We start from the raw sequence: 23,956 nt of genomic DNA, 5'->3' as shown, positions 1-23,956 counted from the left end.
AGTCCTTGCTATCGTCTTCCAGGGAAGGCCTTGGCAGCACCCAACTTATGACGAGTCCTTGCTATCATCCTCCAGAGGAAGATTACCAACCTCTGGCATGGGTCTTTATGCGCCAGGCACACTTCCCTGGCATGAGTTTTATGTGCTAGGCGCTCCCGCACATTGCCATATAAACTATGATGCACATACATAGCATCGCCTACCTTTTTCCAGGTTTTAACATCTAAAGTACCCTGTTCAGGAATCCAAGGGGCACATTCTTGCACAAAATAAAAAAATCATTTTAATTGAGCTGTTCCTACATGTGTTCCTCTTTTAGTTAATAAGTACTTAGCAATATAAATAAATAGTGCTCTTTCTTTGCTTTCACTACCTCCCATGGTAGCTGTTCTGTCTATCCCTGCCTCTCCTTTCTCGGCCTTCTCTACCAATGGGTCCGCGGCACCCAAGGCAGGATCCTAGCTGTCTCAAAAAGGAAAGAAATTAATGTTAATAAATGGGGGGTTTACCAGAATGCCCCACATTGGGTGCCACTAGCTGGGGTCCAGCCCTAGCAAGAGTCCATGGGTTCCACACAGGTAAATGGGGCGCAGGGCGACAGCGTCGGGAATGGATGGAGAATTAAAGACACAGACTCTAGTTCTGGTGCTATCAATCCCACTTTATTCAGGGAAAGGCTGGGTTTATATACATTTTTCTTCAGGCTTTGATGATAGGCTTGTAATTAATAAAATTAAAGAAGTTTTCCAAAGCATAGGCAGGAATTGTTCTTACATGGAGTTACATGGAAATTCTATATGGAACTTCTGTTAAATCTCCTTAAAATAAGTGTGTGCCCTTATATTTCTCTTCCCTTCTATGTAGCTGTTCAAAGAATGGCTGAAATCCAGCAGTCACCTTGTCTTAAATTCATAACCACCAAACATACCTAGACCTTCAGTACAATCTGCCATTCACACTTAGGTTTTCTAGTCAATTCTATATCCTACTATTTTAATTGATTATTTCACACCTCCTACCTGTTCAAGCTTCAAATACTTGTCTCCTCTCCTTAGTCAGCTGCTTTTCTGCTTCTAAGAGAATAGAAGCAGGGCTCAGAATATAGCTCAGTTGGTAGAGTGTTTGCCTCACATGCACATAAACCCTGGGTTCAATCCCCAGTCAGTCCCAGGGGAAAGACAAAGGAATTGGAGATGAGAGGAAAGAAGTAAGCATAACATAAAGGAGGTACTCAGGCACTCAAGAATTTGGAGGGGTGAGCAAGCAGTTGTGGTAAAATTGTACTTCTTCCCTGAAACTTCTTTTGATCAACAGCAAGAAGATGAGTTCATAAAGAAACAGAGCAAAGAATGGGGGCGCAGTGTATGTTAAGTCGATTCTTCAACTTCATAATACAAGAATGGATTTTACAACAAACAGTCCCACTCACTCAGAAAACATGGCCTGTGTGACTTGGAGTTCCCCAGCTTTGGCTGCCTTCCCCATCACTATGCCTAAGTGGTGTATCTTGTTAGAAATGTAGTGAGCAGTATTCCTGTATTCTTCACTCATCAAATGTTCTCTGAAAGCCTACTCTGTACATGGTGAGTGTAGAATATGAAAAGGAATCAAATCTGGGTCTATGCTGTTATCAGCTGTCAAAGCAGTGATTCTCACACTTTAAAATATGCTTGTTAAAATGTAGATTCTGGTTCTGTAGATGAGGATGGTACCTCGGATTCTGCTTACATTCTAACAAGCTCCCAGGTGATACATGAATGCTGCTGGTCTGTATATATAACACATTGAGTAATAAAATTTTCTCATAGGGAACAATAAGTCCCATTATCTTAAATCTTGGAGTACTCCCAACCCTAGAATCGTCTGTGACCTTTTTATACATTTTGTGTGCCTTTGAATGTTTTTGTTATTGCCATTTCTCTCGGGGTTTATTTCTTCTAGAGTTAATCATTGCAAAAATGTTATTTCTTAGCTTACAAGAGCATTGTCTTTCTTCTAACAATTAACTAGTTTGTCAGGGTATATCTACTATTAGACACTACATCTTGAATTATTCCCCAGGACCCCAATTCAGGCTGACTAGTCCTTTCTGTGGCTCTGCACAGTTGCAGCCTCTAGACTTGACCTTTACTTCCCTCTGCCTGGAGATGAAGTCCATGTTATTATTCCTCTCCAGGTCACAGCTCAGGGAGATGCAGCTCATAAAATGTTTCAGCACACCTGAGGCCACTGTGAGGCGGCAGTAGAGAAATCTGCACCCATTCTGTGGCACTGCGAGCCTCCTGCAAGCTGTCCCCTTGCCAGGCAGCGCAGGGTCCTCCAGCTCGGGAGTTTCAGGCCTGGTATCCCCATCATGCTATCCCTGCCCAGCGCCCCTGTGTGGTGCTGGAGGCTGCCTGCGCCCACCCTTGAGGCTGCCGCTAGAGGGGCGGGAGGTCTGGGGAGCCATGGTAGCTGGCAGCAGGAGCATGCAGAGGTGGCCCCTCACCACGGGTCTTGTAGCCATTTTAGGAGAGAACCCAGATCCCTGGACCAGCGTGCGGCTCCAGTTTCAATAACTATATTGGTGACCTTGCCCACAGGAGGGCCAATGCGCCCATGGTCCCAGGAACAGAGAGTGCATTGCTGGAAGGGATGGGGTGCGCTATTGTGGGGGAGTCCCAAGGGTGAGTTTCCAGAGTGGGGATGGAGGGAGACCCGGGGGCTTGGGGACCACCGGGCATGGTTTTCTGCGGTGGGGACTCCCTTCAGGCATCCCCAATGAGCACAGGCGGGTCCCAGGTGCCCCTGATGCAGCCGCTGGGGTGTTTGTTTCCCGCCGGTTGTAGCACTCCATGCCAGGTGGCCCCCGACTCGTGCTGCAGCCATGGGAAACACCACCAGCGACCAGGTGTCCCGGGAGCATCCTGGTGCCAAGGTTGCATGCGCGGAGGGTGACGGCACCCATGCCCCTGGCAAGGAGCACAAGATCATGGTGGGAAGCACCAACGACCCTGGCGTCTTCAGCCTGCCCAACTCCAAGGTACTGGTCTCTACAACCCTGACCATGGTGGTGCAGCTGCTGCTTGGCTTCTGGGCTTCTCCTCTTTTCCTTGGCTCCTTTCATCACACTAAACTGGGTTAAGGGAATTTTCTTTTTAATTAAAGGGATATTTTGGGGAGGGAGGTGTTCTATTGTAAATTCTTCTTGTGGTGCTGCCTCAATCTAAGGAAGACATGGAGTTCTTCTTTTCTTGGTGTTTTGACCAAGCTGTGAGCCACGTTTTTAGGGCAAATACCATAGACACCTCCCCCACCCTCACCATCCTTGGTTCTTCTAACAATTTATAGGTTGTAAGTTCTGGTAGGAAACTTGAGTGGGTAGGTTGTTTGAGCCGCTGGCCCTAGCTCAGTTGCTTACATTTTTCTTGAAATGACTAAGTGAATTTTTTCCTGGAACTTTGTTTGTTTGGATCCTTTTTGGTGTTTTAGGAACTCTGCACTTTTCCCCTTTGGCATGGCTATGAGCAGCCACTACTTGTTAACTAGAACACTTGTGCCTAGTCTTGAAAATCAATAAAGTGCATCATTGAGTTGACTGTTCAGTTTCTGTCCTATATTTTTAGTTGTGGTGACACAGGCTGTGCTTTCAGGCCAGCTTCTCAAGTGGGAGAGCCAGTGATTCCCAGATAACTCCACTGTGCATTAGTCCTTCCTTAGCCTAAAAGCAACAATTCATTGCTTCCCTGAAAACCTTGCTTTCAATTGAAGTAGTTACAGGAAGAGGTCAATTGTGTTCCCCCCACAACAGAAAAGACATATGGAGCTGACAGTAATGTAATTGCCATCCTAATGTTTCTAATAACTTAGAAGTGTCAGTTTAAATACATTTAATTCTTTCTGGTAGGCTGAAATAGAAAAATGGAGGGATTGAGGCAATTGGGGGACATGTTTGAGGCTTTAGAGAGAAATTAGTTTTATTTGCCACAGCAGTAGTACATGGAATTTGGATGCTATGGTTTATTTTTTTGGATCCCAATTGAGAACATTATCATAGAGGGAGATATAAGAGTGGTTGAAAGGGGTATTTCATGGAGCTTTTTCTCCATTCCTTTCTTTCCACTCTCACTTCAGAACTTCTTCCTCATCATGTGGTCTGTCCACCCAGACATCTGTATTTCCTTCTTTAAAGCTTTCTCAAGGTGATTGACCTCATTGTATTTTTACCCCTTTTCCTACATCAATGACTTAAGATTTAAGCACATTGTATTTTTCACACCATGACTGAAGTCATTGATGTCCTGAATTAAAGCCAAATTGTTCTGTGTGAATTGGGGCCTATTCTGGATCATTCTTTCCATCATTCCAATCTTGCCATTTGGACAACAAGAAAATGGTTCATATAATTCTTAAGGTCCCATCCAAATCTAAGGGTTTTTGACCTACTCTTTTCTTCCCTCAGTATTTTACTAAAACTTCTTAAAACTATAATTTTAATGTTGTTTTCCTTCTTTGACCAGTGGTTCTGCTATTTTACTTGAAGAAATCAACATTTTTTCCTGGTCAGCTGCATTCATTTCTACCCCAGAAATGTCATGTCATAAGTGACATAAGTGAAGCTTTGCTTGAAATGTTGGAGGATGACTAGTTTGTGGCTTTCAGATTCTAAATGAAAAATCCTAAGTTGTAGAATAATTTATAAAAACAGTGGCAGTGGGACCTCCATTGGATGCCAACATTTTTCAGCAGACTTATTCAATGGTTCTCAATCTTATTTATGTATTGGAATCACCTGAGGTTTGTTTAAGTAATTTATGGAAAATTTGAATCATTTACAATGTAGGGAGAACAGTATAATGAACTCTGTGTACCTCTCACCAAGTTTAGAGATTGATCAAAGCATGATTGAATGTATATCATCCATACCCTAATCAACTATTTTTCCACCAATTTTTTTTAAGAAAATTACCAACATTATAACAAATTATGATGTACTTCAAAAGGTGAGGCTTTTTTTCTGTTTTAACATAATCACAGTCTTATCTGGGATGATTTTAAAAATAGATTCCCAGATCCTATTTCTGAATTAGACTCTTAGGTTATTCTTAGGCATATGCAAAAATTCCTGTCTAATGCCACTATTCAGACAGAATGCACTGCTTTTAGAATATGAATACTAGGTTTCCTCTTATACTAATTCCTTGTAATATTGTAAAAGCCTCTTCAGCTTTCTTTTTTCAGATTTTTCCTGTCTTTAAGTTAATTAAGTAATTAATCTGTGCTTCTGGGGCTGTAACCCAAGGCCTCACGCATTCTAGGCAAGTGCTCTACCAGCGAGCTGTATCCTCAGACCTTGGATTTTATTTTAGATTATATGCCTGGTTTCTCAGGCTGTAGTTTTGAGAAATAGTGAGAGACAGTATGGAAAGTAGACTTTTCCATTACCCACCACCACCACACACAAATAAATCATAAGTAAATAAGCTAGTTTTTTTTTAATGCACTTTATTTTGTTTGGTAATATCTTTACTTAACACTGTATAGAACTTTTTAACTGTTATGAATTTAAACCAGTTTAAGGCAGGGCTTAGCAAATATGTTCAGTAAAGAACCACATGGTAAATATTTTAGACTATATGGATAACACAGTCTTTCACAACTGCTTCCAGAGTGGCATGAAAACAGTTGTAGATAATAGCATACAAATGAGTGCAGCTATTTTTCAGGAAAAACTTTGTAAAAGCACCTGGCTTACCAGCTGCAGTTTGCCAACTACTGGTCTAAAGGGATGGTAATAAAAACAAAAAACTGAGGAGTTAATATTTTTCAGAATCATGAAAACCTTATTTGATTATATAATGTTTTTGTTAAAGGAAACTGTGTTTTTGTCTTTCAATGTTTGAGGTGCCAAAATTTGCATTCCTATACCTCAAATAGAATAAACGTGGTATAGGTGAGCAAGAAAGATTTCATAACCACTTCTTTGTTCTAGTACTGCCTCTCACTAGCTAGGCCAAGTCCTCTACCACTAAGCTACATTCCCAGCCCATGATTTCTCCATTTTATAAAATCAATGATCTTTTTATTTTAATTAATTAACTGATTAATCTGTGGTTCTGGGGCTTGAACCCAGGGACTTGCATAGGCTAGGCAAGTGCTCTGGCACTGAGCTACTTCCCCAGACCTTCAATATTAAAATTTTAATGTCCCTTCTTTGTGTACCTTATTAGCTAAAATAGAGTTTATAAATTTTTCATGAAGTTTGGTATCTGTATCTTTCTTTACAGCTGATAATTGAGAGCTGTTTATACTTGCTTGTGAAATATATATACCTGATTTAATTTTAAAAAATATAGCCATCTTTTGTTTTCATTTTTTTCTCTCTCTTAAGAGGTACTCAGAAGCATGTTATAATTGCCTGCCTATGAATTAAACTGGCAGTAGGGTGTAAGGTTTTCTTTTTTCTTTTCCTTTTTTTAAGGGAAATCTTGAGGCTCTGAAAGGGTAAGTAATATATGCAAACTCAAAAGTTAGACTATGATTTATGCAGCAATTGAGCAGAAGCCTTTTGACCATTTTTGGTTCAAAATGAGTTCTTTTCCTATGGTTTGTAAAAATATGATTTATTCTAATTTTAAGTCTTATTTCCTTAGCTGAAGTCTAGCACCCCTTTCTACCCTAAGAAGGAGAATGATCTTTTTAAGAATTCTTGGGTCACAATTTATTCTAGGGATAACCTACTCCTTCTTATAGCTCCATGGGAACAAAGAATTTGTATCATACCAGCAGGATTTGGATGACTCCTTAAAGTGCACCCAGGAGTCCCAGCCTACTATTACCCACTAGTCTGAAGGAGGCAAGGAGGTCTTCATTTCTTGTTCTTTCAACAATTGGAGCACTAAGATACTATGGATTAAAAGGTGAAGATAAGTGTCTTCACTGAGGCTGAGGGGTCCAGGAATAGAAGCTGACCTGATATCCTTTCTAATAAGAGTAAACAGACTGAATTCCCATCTCCACTCACTAGGTGATTTCTTTGGAATATGTCCTTTTCTGTGACCACTGAGTATGTATGGCATTGTTTTTGAACATCATCATGAATCAGGTGCTTTACCACTTAGAATATCATTACCTCAAAAGAATTTATAATAGCTTTGTGGGTGTATTCTTTAAGGTGGTGTTACACAGGTCTTTTCTATGCTTGGAGGAAGCCTGTAACTGACAGAATCTGTTGCTCTGACTTCTGCAGTAAAGCAAAACACATTGTAAAGTTTGAGGTGGTACTGTTATGTGGTACTTATAGAGCAATGATGAATTAACTGATTATTAGAATGGCCCAGATAACCAGATAGGTCATTTTCCAATAGTGGCTCACCAAATATGGAAAGTACCTTAAGGACTGCTATATCCCAAATCTGTTAACATACTTATATTTGTGAGGGATCTGTTCTGATAGAGTAAAATAGTTATACCAAGATGAACCATTTTGGGAGACCATTGACTATTTTTTTCTAGGCATTGGTTTAAGAACCAAAGTTGTTGGAAGGCTTGGCAAACATATGTGCAAGATGATATAGATAAAGAGATTGGATTTATACATTTTTTTATACGAGGGACAGAGTGTCTTAGGGATAATGGGAAGTCATTGGTATAATACTGTAATTACCACTTGGTTTTCTATATTCTATCTTATTAAAGGAACTTGACTGACATTCTGTTTTCTTCTATAGCCTTAATGACTTCATTGCCATCTTGAATCTCTCTGAGGGGAAAGCAACAATACAAGTTTTTTTGTAGGTGGCAGTGGGTCATGATCCATCAGAGGTAAGGCTCTGATCTCCAAAGGTCACCATGACTTAGCAATCACATTTTAACTATCATTGCTCTCTGAATTGATGATAGCAGTTCCCTTACCTTAAAGGATCCCTCATGATAAAAGATGGAGATGCTCAGTGTGATCATTTGCAACCTTTAGTAGATGCAGAGAGGTTGGGTAGAAGAGAGGAAATTGAAAACGGAATTCAAGAATATTTTTCTGCTTATGATTTCAGCCTGTGGTTACCGGTCAGCTTGGCACAATTAACAATTTGATACATGTCAAGAAATCTGATTTTGAGGTGTTTGATGGTTTAAAACTAGATTCTATGGAAAGCTCTGAGACATCTTGTCAATGTAATTTTATAATATTTGCTCTCTTTTGCCTTGTCTTTCTTGTAACCCAGAGTGGTTTTTAAATTTCCTTCTTGAAAGTGGTCTTTTAATTTTGTTTTTTATTTCCATTTCTTCTCAGGAATCTTCTGAATCCTGCATATATGTGCACATATATTTTATATAAACATTAAGATCCCCTTCTTTTTACCAAAAAAAAATCTCAGTCTAGTATACTTTAACTTTTTAACCCAGTATCTACACTAAGACATTTATTTTGCATTGCAACCCCATACACACATACACATATATACAGAAGAGTAATATGTGGTGTAATGTTTGCCTTTATTCCCTGTGATGCATTCTTTTCTGTTTTTCAAAAAAATATTTATCTATTTATTTATTTATTTATTTATTTTAGTACTAAAAATTGAACTCAGAGACCCTCTACCAACTGAGCCACAACCACAACCCCTTTTATTTTGAAACATGGTCTCACTAAATTACTGTGGCTGCCCTTGAACTTGAGATTCTCCTGCCTCAGCCTTTTGGGTCACTGGGATTAGAGGTCTGTGCCACAGAACATGGCTGCTATTGCAATTTTTACAGCCCATTAGTGGGCTCTAGCCTGTTGTTTGAAAACTCTTTCTATTAATATTCCAAGTTTTCCACTGACCTTTGGTGGCATCACCCAGCAGAGACTAGATGTGCCTTGTATGTCTTATTAAGCTGCCTCAACTTAATCTGCCAGTTTGATAAATTGTTTGACAGTTGTGTAGTTTTATGAAACCCTACAAGTATAGTAGTCCTTGGGGAAAAGTAACTTAAAAACCAAAACCCACACGCACAATAGCATGCAATTCTTTTGTATATAATCAAAATTTTGTAAATTTTTGAGTTAACAAAATCCCTGGTAGTGGAAAAGACCTCTATTTACTTTTGTTTCTTTTTCTTTTTTTTTCCTTGCAATGCTGAGGATTGAACTCAGGGCCTTGTGCTTGCAAAGCCACTCTAGTAGCTGAACTATATCCCCAGCCCCTTTTTTTTTTCCTATAATATTATTTTTTCCAAGACCTTCATCTCCACTTAATTAACTATGTCAGTAAGGCAAATATTCTCCAAACCACATTCATAATTACTGTTTTGCTACTTTACAGTAAGAGTTATGCCTATCTAAGGAATTGTGTGCTGTATTTACAGAGTATTCTTATCTCTATGAGTTCAGAGCCTGCCTCTGCTACTAAGTAGTTTTACCCTTGTGGACAAGGCTCTCAATTCTTTTGATTCTATATTCCATAACAGTAAAAACAGGGGTTGAACTCAGTGTTTCTCAACAATCATAAGTCCTGAGGTGAAACATATTAATAATCTCAGGGCATAAGAGTGACATGTAGTTTCTAAAATTGCATAGTATAATACTTATTTAGGAAATTATGGATAATAATGTTTTTATTATATAAGCTCTCAACGTTAAGCTAGACATTCTTCTTGACTTGTGGGCAGTGTTTTAAAAGGGTTAAAGATACAAAATTAAAATATGAGGCCACTGGTAACTACATTTTTGCATTATATGATACTGGTAAAGCAACCAATGAATAGTAGTCAATCATAAATATACATAGAAAAGACAAGCATACTTTTGATATTTCTCACTTTCTTCTTTCACCTAATTTTCCAATCCATTGAGGTAAGCCTTAGAATACATTTTTATTAGGTTTTAATTTACACTAAGTTTAGTTGAGCCAGTTACTTAACCAATTTGTATTTTTTGGGGGGATGATGATGATGATGATGATGATGATAAGAAAATTTAAAAAAAACTATTCTGTGTGCTTTCCAGCAGTGTTTTTTGGATCATATTACATAATATCTGGATGTGCTTCGGAAAGTTTATAAGATATTGTATAATATCACTGTATTTATTAATTTTGCTTTTGCTTCATGTATGTTTAACTGAAATCAGTTCTTTAAATAAACTATTATAATCTTCCACTGGAAAGTATAAAATATTTTTTAAAAATCTTTAAACAAAATCAGTTTTCTTTATTTTTAATTCTTTTTTCTTCTAGGATGCATTATTTCTACTTTTGAAATATGATTTATATACCATAAAATTAATCCTTTTAAATGGTACAGTTTCATAAATTTTAGTGTATTCAGAGTTGTGTTACATTACCACTAACTCCAGAGCATTTTTATCATCACCAGAAGAAATCCTGTACCCATTTACAGTCACTTTCCGTTCCTTCCTCTGTCAAACTCCTATCAACCACAAGTCTACTTTTTGTCTTTATATGTTTTTTGTGTGACTCTTTCACTTAGCTTAATGTTTTCAGGGTTCAACCATATTGATGAACATGTATCTATTTATGACACAATAATATTCCATGGTATGGACATACCATTTTGCTTATTTGCTATTGATAGACAGTTGTTTTGTTTCTGTTTTTTGGTACTGTAAACATAAACATACAAGTTTTCATGTGGGCACATATATCTTGGATATATTCCTAGGAATGCAATTGTTGGGTCATGTGGTAACTTTCCATTTAACTCTTTGAAGAAGTATCAAACTGTTTTCCAATGTGGCTATGCTATTGTAGATTTCCACTGGCAATGGGGAATACAGTAGTTTGAAAGTTCTAACTTCTTCATCTTTGCCAGTACTCATTAGTTTGTCATTTTACTTATAGCCATCCTAGTGAGTATAAAATGGCATATTATTGTAGTTTTGATTTGCATTTCCCTAATGGCTATTGCATATCTCTTGTTCTTATTGCTGCATTCATTGTGGTATCAGTGATCTTAGAATTTGTAACATTGTTATCTGTTGCTTGGGTGGGGGAAAAAGGAAATCTAATTTTTTCACATTGTTTGAAAGTTTACAACGCCACTTTACATCCATTATCTCTTTAGTTTACTCAATAACATTGGAAATAGGGCAAGGATTCTTTTTATTTTTATGGATGAGGAAACTGACTGTGGTAAAGGCATTTTCCAAGGTTGTATGTAAAGCTGATAAATAGGGTAGCTTTTCCTGAGCTCAAATATATGACCCCTCTCCTCTTCACGGAATCTTGTTGCTGTGTTGGGCAACTTTTTCCTTGTACTACTTGACACTTGTAGACCCAGCAGGTTAAAAGTTATGATCCAAGACTTCTATATTTAATATTAGTGGTCATGTATTTTTCTATGCATTGTCCTAATTTTTATACTTCTCTTCTTATTTGTGGAAATATATTTTAGATTGTTCCAGGTCACTCCCTGGTCCTTATGATCAAGAAATGTATATACTTTTATTTGAAGACAGATTCAAATCCCCACCCATCCTTCCTCCTCACCTACTCCAAGTTATTCTTTTTTTTTTCTTTCTTTTTTTTAAATTTTATTGTAAACAAATGGGATACATGTTGCCTCTCTGTACATAGCGCAAAGGCATATCATTTGTGTAATCATAAATCCACATACAGTAATGTTGTTTGATTCATTCTGTTATTTTTTCCCCTTCCCCCCACCCCTCCCACCCCTTTTTACCCTCTATACAGTACTTTCTTCCTCCATACTTGCCCCCCTCCCTAACCCTAACTCTAACCCTAACACTAACCCTTCCCTCCCCCCCATTGTGTCATCCTCCACTTATTAGCGATATCATTCGTCCCTTGTCTTTTTGAGATTGGCTTATCTCACTTAGCATGATATTCTCCAATTTCATCCATTTGCCTGCAAATGCCATAATTTTGTCATTCTTTATGGCTGAGTAATATTCCATTGTGTATATATACCACAGTTTCTTTATCCACTCGTCAATTGAAGGGCATCTAGGTTGGTTCCATAGTCTGGCTATTGTGAATTGAGCAGCTATGAACATTGATGTGGCTGTATCTCTGTAGTAAGCTGATTTTAGATCCTTTGGGTATAGGCCAAGGAGTGGGATAGCTGGGTCAAATGGAGGGTCCATTCCAAGTTTTCTGAGGAATCTCCACACTGCTTTCCAGAGTGGCTGCACTAATTTGCAGCCCCACCAGCAATGTATGAGTGTACCTTTCTCCCCACATCCTCGCCAACACCTGTTGTTGCTCGTATTCTTGATAATCGCCATTCTAATTGGGGTGAGATGGAATCTTAGGGTGGTTTTGATTTGCATTTCTCTTATTACTAGAGATGTTGAACATTTTTTCATATGTTTATTGATTGCTTGTAGATCTTCTTCTGTGAAGTGTCTGTTCATTTCCTTAGCCCATTTGTCAATTGGATTATTTGTATTCTTGGTGTAGAGTTTTTTGAGTTCTTTATAGATTCTGGAGATTAGTGCTCTATCTGAAGTATGATTGACAAAGATATTCTCCCACTCTGTAGGCTCTTTCTTCACATTACTGATAGTTTCCTTTGCTGAGAGAAAGCTTTTTAGTTTGAATCTATCCCAGTTATTGATTCTTGCTTTTATTTCTTGTGCTATGGGAGTCCTGTTGAGGAAGTCTGGTCCTAGGCCGACATGTTGAAGATCGGGACCTACTTTTTCTTCTATAATCTGCAGAGTCTCTGGTCTGATTCCAAGGTCCTTAATCCATTTTGAGTTGAGTTTTGTGCAGGGTGAGAGATATGGGTTTAGTTTCTTTCTGTTGCATATGGATTTCCAATTCTCCCAGCACCATTTGTTGAAGAGGCTATCTTTTCTCCATTGCATATTTTTGGCGCCTTTGTCTAGTATTAGAAAGTTGTATTTATTTGGGTTTGTGTCCGTGTCCTCTATTCTGTACCATTGATTTACCTGTCTATTTTGGTACCAGTACCATGCCGTCTTTGTTACTATTGCTTTGTAATAAAGTTGAAGTTCGGGTATTGCGATACCCCCTGCTTCATTTTTCCTGCGAAAGATTGCTTTAGCTATTCTGGGTTTCTTATTCTTCCAGATGAATTTCATGATTGCTTGCTCTATTTCTGTAAGGTACGTCATTGGTATTTTAATTGGGATTGCATTGAATCTGTATAGCACTTTTGGTAGTATGGCCATTTTGACAATATTAATTCGGCCTATCCAAGAACATAGGAGATCTTTCCATCTTCTAAGGTTTTCTTCGATTTCTTTCTTTAGTGTTCTGTAGTTCTCATTGTGGAGGTCTTTTACCTCTTTTTTGAGATTGATTCCCAAGTATTTTATTTTTTTCGATGCTATGGTGAATGGGGTAGTTTTCATAATTTCTCTTTCTGAGGATTCCTCACTTATGTATAAAAATGCATTGGATTTATGAGCATTGATCTTGTAACCTGCCACTTTACTGAATTCACTTATGAGTTCTAACAGTTTTCTGGTGGAATTTCCTGGTTCCTCTAAGTATATAATCATATCATCCGCAAATAGGGATAGTTTGAGTTCTTCTTTTCCTATTCGTATTCCTTTAATTTCCTTGGTCTGTCTAATTGCTCTGGCTAGAGTCTCAAGAATGATATTGAATAGGAGTGGTGAAAGAGGGCATCCTTGTCTTGTTCCAGTTTTTAGGGGGAATGCTTTCAGTTTTTCACCGTTTAGAATGATATTAGCTATGGGCTTAGCATAGATGGCCTTTAAAATGTTAAGGAATGTTCCCACTATCCCTATTTTTTCTAGTGCTTTGAGCATGAAGGGGTGTTGTATTTTATCAAATGCTTTTTCTGCATCTATTGAAATAATCATGTGGTTCTTGACTTTAAGTCTATTGATATGGTGAATTACATTTATTGATTTCCGGATGTTGAACCAACCTTGCATCCCTGGGATAAAACCCACTTGATCGTGGTGCACTATCTTTTTAATATATTTTTGTATGCGATTTGCTAAAATTTTATTGAGAATTTTTGCGTCAATGTTCATTAATGATATCGGTCTGAAATTTTCTTTCCTCGATTTATCTCTGTCTGGCTTGGGTATCAGGGTAATATTGGTTTCATAGAATGAGTTTGGGAGGGTACCCTCCTCTTCTATTTCATGGAATACTTTGAGAAGTATTGGAATGAGCTCTTCTTTAAAGATTTTGTAGAACTCGGCTGAGAACCCATCTGGTCCTGGACTTTTCTTTGTTGGTCGGCTTTTGATGACCTCTTCTACTTCATTACTTCAAATTGATCTATTTAAATTTTGTATGTCCTCCTCGTTCAATTTAGGCAATTCATGTCTCTAGAAACCTGTTGATGTCTTCGAAATTTTCTATTTGGTTAGAATATAGATTTTCAAAATAGCTTCTAATTATGTTTTGTATTTCAATCGTGTCTGTTGTGATATTTCCTTGTTCATTCCAAATTTTAGTGATTTGGGTTTTCTCTCGTCTTCTCTTTGTTAGAGTGGCTAAGGGTTTATCAATTTTCTTTATTTTTTCAAAGAACCAACTATTTATTTTGTCAATTTTTTGTATAGTTTCTTTTGTTTCAATTTCGTTGATTTCAGCTCTGAGTTTAACTATTTCCTGTCTTCTCCTACTTTTGGTGTTGGTCTGTTCTTCTTTTTCTAGGGCTTTGAGCTGAAGTGTTAGGTTGTCCAAGTTATTCTTAACAAGGCCACTAATACTTCTGTAAGTATCTTGACTTTTGCTGGAGGATCTTGAGGACTGTAGGATTAATTTGACCAAAATTCCATAATCCTAGAGGTTGGGATTATTATAAAGGTATATTGAGATTACAAATCATGTACATAGGAATAGCACTATAGACCCCTTTTACCAAGGTTGTGTTGTTAGCTTATTCAGGAACTAAAATCAAAACTTATAGTTGTCTCTTTTCCTGAAAAAAATCAGGACCACAGTGTATTCTAGAACCAATTTCTGAGATTTCTATTCAAGCATGAGATAAGGAATACTTATCATTTGGGGATAAACAAGAGTTACAACTTTTTTTGCATATAATTGACTTCTGTATTTATTCTCATTGATTTTCACTAAGATTACTTTTGCCATTTAATGCAAATCTTCCATAGTTGTTGTAGTTAAGATTTTTGTTTTAGCTTTATTAAGATTAGCAGATCTTGATGGTTAAGAACTTTCTTTTTAGCCACTGGGTCATCTGTTTTTATTTTCAGTACCTGCATCTGTGTTCTCACTGACTTGTCCAGTGATTGAATGGTCTATTTTGTTTCCCAGTTTCTTTTTGGGTGGCTAGAACCTTAATACCATCTTATTATTTGAGTTCATAGCAGTAAGACATCATTTGCAGAAAGTTAGGTTTAGCTTCTAGTTCAAAGAATGCTTAAATGTGATAGTAAGACTAATTCCTCACATTTCAAATGTAAAATCAAGGTACTTTCAAGTGCCATTCTTGTATATACCCAAATGCTTGCTTCTCTTCTGTACAGTAGGTAAAGGAGAAATGTGACCAGACTTGCCCTGTCCCCTCTAACTTTAGAGTCCTCCTTGCTTTCTCTGCTATTTTAGAGTCTGGGATGAAAATTTCTGTTCTGTTCTATCTTGTCTGGGGTTAGGCTGTTAGAATAAAGTTATATATCTCTCTGAGTCCCAAACAAAGCTGATCATCACCAGAATGACCTGGGAAAGTTTGTGAGCATACATATTCAGTGGCTCCATCTCCAAAGATTTCAAATAAGAGCATCAAGATCCAGTCACATCCCAACCCTTTTTGTACTATTTTTATTTTGAGACAGGGCTTCACTAAGTTGCTGAGACTGTCTTTGAACTTGTGATCCTTCTGCCTCAGCCTCTCAATTAACTGATATTATAGCCATGCACCACCATGTATGGCACACTGCTTTTATTTCTTAGATGTGTATAGTTAGATTAGGGAAATCACTGGTAGAATTTACTGTAATAGATTATATGGTAATATAGAAAATTTTAAAAATATATTGTTGAATTTTATGTTTATAATTACCTTGTGAGCTATTATTTTTAACCCTGGTTTTATAGATAAACTAAGGCTCAGAGTAGGTCAAATTTCCAGTAATTAACAAAGAGGACTGAGATTCAGTCTTCTTATCCTAATTCCATGTTATATCTTCTGCATCATCATGGCAAGTTTGCCAAATAGGTCTTTCTTTCACCTGCTTCTCATTTCTACAAAATTTTTGCTGGGATTGTGTGTGCTGGTGTGTTTTGCTGGGGGTCAAATCCAGGGCATGTGCATACTAGGCAAGCACCCTACCCCTGAGCTCCACCATAGCATTTTTATTTAATTTTGTTACAGGATCTTGCAAAGTTGCCTAGTCTGACCTTGAACTTGTCTTAGCCTCCTGAGTAACTAGTATTAAAGGCATACAACACCATGCCCAACTGAAGTTGAATTTTTACCCACCTTCTGTCATATTTAGGCTTTGTGTCAGCATACTCTGGTCAAAGTGTTAACCTGGCATGCATTCATTATGGATAATAGAGTATGGGGGGAATTTTAGGATAATATAGTGGGTTCTAAATTGGATTGACTTGGGTTCTTTGGCTACTGAAAAAATAAAAATGACACCATGATTTCCTCAAGGCCAAACTTGAATTGGCTTGTGCTTTCTAAAGTATGTTTTTCTGGTCTACTTGACTTGTGGTCTTTGGCTTTATTCCTTCTAAACTCACCCCACCTCTCCTACAGTGACAAGGACAAATAACAGAGGTGGTTCAGGGACATCCTGAATCTCTCTTCCCCTTTCCCTCTGGCCTCTGTGGTAACCATCCAGCAGCACATATGCTGTTCCGTAGTGCCATCTGCCATTGCCTAACATCCCCTGGCTCCAGGGCACTTAAATTGACTGAAGATGAACTGCTTCATATTTTCTGTCCAATTAGCAGTTTTTACATACTCATTCATATTCTTAAAGAAGCTCCTGTCTTGAGTTTTCCTTTTGTCAGAAATCAGAAGGCCTAAGGTAATATGCTATGTATTTTAAGACTCCAAGTAGTTTTTCACATACTTCTCTACTACTTGGGATCTAATTTCCCTTCACTACTGCTTCCCAAGCCCTTAATAGTGACCGTTTTTGAAAAGATGAAGTAAAGATATTGGATATCTGAAGGAGTCAAGATTAGTGCAGGCCTGTGTACCTGGATCTTAAGGGGGGGGAATTCTGACTTCCATTCCCATTGATAACTCAGAACAGTGACCCTACAGGTCTTCTTGTTTTCAGGAATTTCTGTTATCAATTACAAAATTGAAATTCTGGGTCAATATTACAAGTTGGGTGTTAGAACTAAATAGTGGCATGGGTGCTGTCCTTAACAGGGCCATAGAAAATAAGAGAAAGGGAATTTGGACAAGCTAAGGACATTTTAAATACACAAATGTTTGGAAATGTTTGTGATAACATGAAGGTGGTGTTTCTCTCCCCCTTGAGCAGAGTTACATTCTGTAGATTGTCTGGGAGAGTGATTTACAATTAGAGTATCTAAAGATGAAATAAAAGGAATTGACAATCCAGAGATCCACCAGATCAAGAACTAGCCTGGGCTCAGATGTAGCAGAGAACTGTGGTAGCAACTACAACTAGATGAACTAAAAATTCAGGGGAAAAGGTAGAACTGTCCAAGGTGAACTGAGATCAATAGTCATTTTATCCTCTGGGGCCATTTGCTGATTATGGGTCTGGACTGTGTATGACCTTTGCTTAGTCAGAGAATATCTGATAAGGTAATAAAGCTCCTAGCAGTATGAGCTAATAGAGGGTGAGTTGGAAACTTGAGAGGCTTCAGACATGCAGTCAGTTTTCCTCCAAAGGACACTTACTATATGGGAATTGTAAAGAGAAACCACAAAAGCTTATAAGAAGTGGAGTGAAATCTCTTAAAGATGTATGATGCTAAGGTCATAAAGATTAACTAAAGCAAGAGGACTCAACTGAATCACATGGTTCCAAAAAATTTTCCAAGTGTTAAAGTAAGGTAGAGTATTATAACTAAAGAGCTTCCCCAAATGTTTTTGAAGAAGCAAACTGAATACCAGAAGAAAATTCAAGGATACTGGTCAGAATAAAAAATATCCACCTCTCAACATGGTAAACAGCTACCATGATTGACAGTCAATCAAAAATTACTAGGAAGACTTCTAGGCAAGATGGAATAACATGAACTAGATTTACCCTGCCACCAAAAACAACATTCTGGATGCATTATATGAACAAATAGTTTTCAGGCATTGTCTTAGTCTATTTGTGCAGCAGTAACAGAATACTGAAGATTCAGAAATTTGCCAAGAAGCCAGGCATGGTGATACATACCTGCAATCCCAGCAACCCTGGAAGCTGAGGCAGGAAGAACACAAGTTCAAGGCCAGCAGTCTCTAACTTAGTGAGGTTGTAAGCAGCTTAGTGAGAACTGTTTCAAAAATTTTAAAATGGCTGTGTACATGGCTCTGGTTAAGTACCTCTAGATTCAATCCCAGGTACACACACACACACACATACACCATTTATGCATATGTACACATACACATATAAAACATTTATTAATTACAGTTATGGATACTGGGAAGTCAAGAACAAGGGGCTAGCATCTGACTAGGGCCTTTGTGCTATGTCATCCAATGTGGAGAGTGGAACTTAATCTTTTATAAGAAATTCACTCCTATGATAATAAACCCATTCTCACAGTAACAGTATTAATCCACTAATGATGCAGAATCTTCATGGCCTAATCATCTTTTAATTTTACTCTAGTGGAATTTAATTTTGTAACATACTTTTTGGGAGATATATTCAAACTACCATAGATATTAAATACCAAGCAATGAAGAATGATTACCTCTGAAATATAAGAAACAAATGAGGTGGACTCTTTAATTGATTGCCTCAGCTTACTACCCTAAGAATATTTCTGAGTTATGACTGGAAATTTCTGAGTTATAAATTTCCAGCCTACTGAACTGCCTAAGTTGAGAATATGGAATACAGAACAGAAGGGTTTTCCATTAGTAGTAGGGAACATTTCTCTCAAGACTGAATGCTGATAGTAGGCATAAAAATGACCCTCCAAAGATATCGTTTTGTTCATTCCAAGAATCTATGATTAGGTTAGCTTATATGCCAAAGTGTAACTAAGATTATAATGGAATTTGGGTTACTTGAAATGGGAAGTTTGCTATGGATTATTCAGTTGGACCCAACTAAAAATGGAAGAAGCACTCAGTGATGTGATATGAAAAGATCTTGACCTATTTGCTGACTTTGAAGTAGGAAAAAGAGGATAATGAACCAAGCCATGTAGGTAGCCCCTGGGTGCTAGAAATTAATGAAATGGATTCTCTCCTACAGCCTCCAGGAAAGAGAGGGTTTAATTTTTACCCAGAGAGGCTCCTTTTGGAGTTAGAAACCAAAGAAGTGTAAGATAATTTGTGTAATTTTAAGCCTTTAATTTTCTATAATTTGTCACAGTGGGCATAGAAAAACTAATGCAAAATCTAAATCTTAAAATGCCAAGTCATGGGGATCAAGTTACTTCAACATATCTGCATCCCAGAAACAAAGCTCAAACATATTTATAGAAAACAAAAATAACTAGCACTGAGCAAGATAGAATTTACCATATCTGATATCCAATAGAAAATTATGAAGCATTCAAAAAATAGAAAAATTAAACCTTAATGAGAGAACAACAATTGAATTTTACTCAAAAGTTACAGAGAATAGACACAGCAGACAATGGACATTGAATGATATAATTTTTTCTACATATTTGGAAAGATTAACTATATGACCACACATATACACATTTATGTCCCTTGAGCTTCAAGAGATTAGAACTATAAATCATGAGAGGAAATAGTCACACAAATGTTAGACATTGCTGTTGGATATGGAAAATGAAAAACCCTAAAATAGCGAGGCCTGAGAAAAGGGAGTGAAAAAAAAAAAAGCCATACATTAATAGCATTGATCCTTTCCAAGTGCAGTCCTTCCCAATGACAGAACAATCCCATAGAAAGGAATCCAAATCATTGATCCTTCCCCAGATATATCCTTTCCCAGTGGCAGTACAATGGGACCCTGAAGGGAAAGAGATAAGCACTGGACACTGACCTCCCTAGACCCTCCATTTTTCTCCAAGTATAAATACTGCCCAGTAAAAATACATTTTCAAATTCTCACAAAGCTGTTTCCTGAGTGCTCACACTGCTGACCCCAGACCCCTCCCATTTCACCCAGTAAGACAGATCCCAAATTCCTGAGTGTCCAAGCAGACATACTCATTACTTAAGTCACCTCTCAGTATAACCTATATAAACCCAGACTTCTCCTTTATTCAGTGGCCCATTTTCCACCAGAAGAGTGGGTCCAGTGGCATCACCCCATTCTCACATCTCATCCAGTCCTGCATGAGTCTTCATTTCTGAATAAAGAGCTGATTTGTGAAGTTCATGTTTACACGAGTCGTTTTGTGCTAACAATTGCAAAAGAATACAAACAATTCAAAATAAACAAACAAAAAAAAGGCTTTTAAAAATGAACAGTGCAGAGGAATTCAAGATGGTGGGCTATGAAATGCTGTATTCCTTGTTGTTCCATGAACTGGAATTTGAGCAGCAGGAATACTGCTTTGAGAGGTTGGTGAAAGAGGGATTTCACTTAAACAGTATTGGGTCATCAAAGTGTCTTAGAGACTCAGAAATTTGGATACAAAATTTTGTAGAGGCAGATGAGAGGTAGGAGGGGTATGAAAAATGGTGGAATGGGACAGACGTCTTTACCCTATGTACATGTATGATTACATGAAGTATGAATCCACATCGTGCACAACCTTAGAAACAAAATGATGTAGCCCATTTGTATACAATGAATCAAAATGCAGTCTGTGAAAAATAAATAATTTTAAAAAAGACTATATTAGATCCAAGCAGTTTGCAGTGCTTGTTCAACACAGAGGGAAAGAGAATGCAGAGAAACACAACAGATTTAGTAAGAAAAATATTGAGATCAGAAAAGCAGCCTGCCCTCAGCTGATTGAGAGGCTGCTCTGTACATGATATTTACCAACTGGTGTCGAAGAGCAGAGGCAGAAGCTATCTTGAGGTGGTCATGCTGCAGCACCTGCTGCAGGAGCTGGGAAATCTGAGCAAATGGAGCCACTTGTGTTGCTGTGGGAATTACTGTCTGGCTGTCTGTCCCACATTGACCAATTAAATTAAGAGGCAAGGTGTTGCCAAGAAAGGTGACTTTATTTGGAACGCCAGCTCAAGAAGAGAAAAGGGGAACTCTTGTCAAAAAGCCCTTCTTGCCAGAAAGTTGATCCAATATGGTTGATATAGGTGGCCTTTGGGTGTTCCTAAGACTGGTGGGCATCTTCCTGCAGCAGGAGGCCTGGATAATGCACATCCTACTGGATTATTTAGTTATGAGGTGTTTTTCACTTTCAGCAAATCTCAAAAACTGTGATCAGGGCTGGAGTTGTAGCACAGTGGAGCTCATGCCTAGCATGTGTGGGGCACTGCGTTCAATTTTCTGCACCGCATATAAGTAAACAAATAAAGGTACCTTGACAACTTAAAAAATTAGGATAAAAAAGGAATATCCTTTCTCTATTGTTACATACTAAAAACTCCCCCACAGTGAATGTACAATATCCTTCCTCAGTTAGTTGCAAAATCCAGCTAAGCCCTGAAACATCCTCATGCATGATTTTACTAGTTTGAATGAAGCTAGGTGAGCAGGGCTCTGCATGGCTGTCATTTGTTTCCAGGCCTTCTCCTTGAGGGATGGTGAAGGGTGTAGATGGGATCAAGGCGTTTGCTCTCAGTACCCAGCCTAGACACAGCCATCTCAGATGTAGGGGCAAATGTGTGTGAAGTGGGTGGAGTGCAGCCACTGAGGGAAGGTGCAATGTGTGGGTGAAGATTGAGTGCTTGGCTTTAAGAAAGGACTGAACAAGAGAGCAAATGCTTCTGAGAGTACAGCAAGCCAGAGTGCATGCCTGTGTAAAAGCAAACACCCTCACAAGCTAATCCTTCCCTGACCTGGGGAAGCCAATGGATGGCAGATGCCCAGGAGGCTGCAGCTCTTTTGGCCTATACATGGCAGTGTTGTACCAGGTCTGGGTTCTGCTTCTGCAGTTACCACATTCAACATCCCTGAAAGACCCATTAACCTCTGCATTCTGGCAGTTGAAGAACATTAGAGACCACCGCCCATGTTCCTGAAGCAATGTCTCACAGAAACAGTGGTTTGAACCAGTTTTCCCAAGTACTCTCCTTGGGCAGCCTCCTTCTCTAGAGAAATGACAATTTCCTGAAGCTTCAGCCTTAAGAGACAGGTCCAAATGCAGAGGAACAGCCCACCATGATCACCAGGGTCCTGGTTCTGATCCTGCAATTAATTTACTGATGCCATCAGTCCATTTTCCTTTCCCTGTGGTACTTTGCATCACTAAAATTCTGACTTTCCAGCTTTAAAATACTTACTACTACAGGTACTAATATGAAAGAGACACACAAAGTCCCATTCTTCTGGAAGGCTTCAGATTATAAATAACTAATCCTTCTAGACAAAGCAGACCAGAATAGAGACAGGGTGACCTGGCGGTGCACAGAGGGTGGTTGTATGTACTGCTAAAATATTGAAATTCTTCTCTTCTATTGGTAAATAGCTGGTGACCCAGCACTAGGTTTGCCAAATCAAATACAAAGAGCACCCCATTAAATTTGAATTTCAGATAAACCACAAATAATGTTTAAGTATGTTCTTTTTTAATTAATTTTTTATTTTTACAGATTGCATTTTGATTCATTGTACACAAATTGGATACAACTTTTCATTTCTATGATTGGACAAAAGGTAGATTCACACTATTCATGTAATTATACATATACATAGGGTGATACTGTCTTTCCATCTCCCAGCCTCTCCCACCCCATTTTCCTGTACACCATCCAAAATTCCTTCATTCTTCTCTTCCTCCCACCAAACCTCCTTGTTATATATCATCATCCACTTATCAGAGAAAACATTTGACCTTTGGTCTTTTGGTATTGACCTATTTCACTTAGTATGATCTTTTACAACTTCATCCATTTACCAACAAATGCCATAATAGTATTCTTTTTTATGGCTGAATAATATTCCATTGTGTATATGTACTACAGTTTCTTTATCCATTGAACCATTGAAGGGCATCTCGGTTGGTTCCACAATTTAGCTGTCTTTAATTGAGCTGCTAGAACATTGATGTGGCTACATCACTGTAGTATACTGATTTTAAACCCAGGAATGGGATAGCTGGGTCAAATGGTGGGTCCATTCCAAGGTTTCTGAGGAATCTCCATACTGCTTTCCAGAGAGGCTGCACCAATTTGCAACACCACCAGCAATGTATGAATGTGCCTTTTCCTCCACATCCATGCCAACACTTATTATTGCTTGTTTTCTTGATAATAGTAATTCTAATGGAGTTAGGTGAATCTTAGGGTGGTTTTTATTTGCATTTCTCTAATTACTAGGGTTGATGAGCACTTTTCATATATTTATTGATCACCTTTGTATCTTCTTCTGTGAAATGTCTGCACAGTTCCTTAGCCCATTATTGATTGGTTCTTTGTATTTGGGGTGTAAAGTTTTTTTAAAGTTCTTTATAAACTTTGGAGATTAGTGCTGTGTCTAAAATATGTGTGGAAAAGATTTTCTCCCACTCTGTAGGCTGTCATATCACATTATTGATTGTTTCCTTTGATGAGAAAAATCTTTTTAGAGTCTATTCCATTAATTGTTGCTTTTATTTCTTATACTGTGGGGGAATCTTGTTAAGGAAGTCTTGTCCTAAGCCAATGTGTTGGAGATTCGGCCCTACTTTTCTATTTGGTGAAGGGTCTCAAGCCTAATTCCTAGATCCTTAATCCATTTTGAATTGAGCTTTGCACAGGGTGAGAGATAGGGTTTTAACTTCATTTT

At 38.0% G+C, this 23,956-nt stretch overlaps 1 pseudogene across 1 annotated transcript; it reads left to right on the top strand.

Annotated features, from left to right (window-relative positions):
* The first annotated feature begins 2,866 nt into the window (after positions 1–2,866).
* LOC306642652 (5'-AMP-activated protein kinase subunit beta-2-like) lies at positions 2,867–11,555 on the top strand (annotated as a pseudogene). The gene is made up of 5 exons: positions 2,867–3,022; positions 6,733–6,899; positions 7,710–7,803; positions 8,031–8,151; positions 11,374–11,555. The product of its transcript is annotated as a 5'-AMP-activated protein kinase subunit beta-2-like (transcript).
* Positions 11,556–23,956: the final 12,401 nt, after the last annotated feature.

Source organism: Sciurus vulgaris (assembly GCF_902686455.1).
Source record: "Sciurus vulgaris genome assembly, chromosome: 13".
NCBI lineage: Eukaryota > Metazoa > Chordata > Mammalia > Rodentia > Sciuridae > Sciurus > Sciurus vulgaris.
Note: the sequence above shows the minus strand (reverse complement) of the source record. Positions and strands in the feature narration are given on the sequence as shown.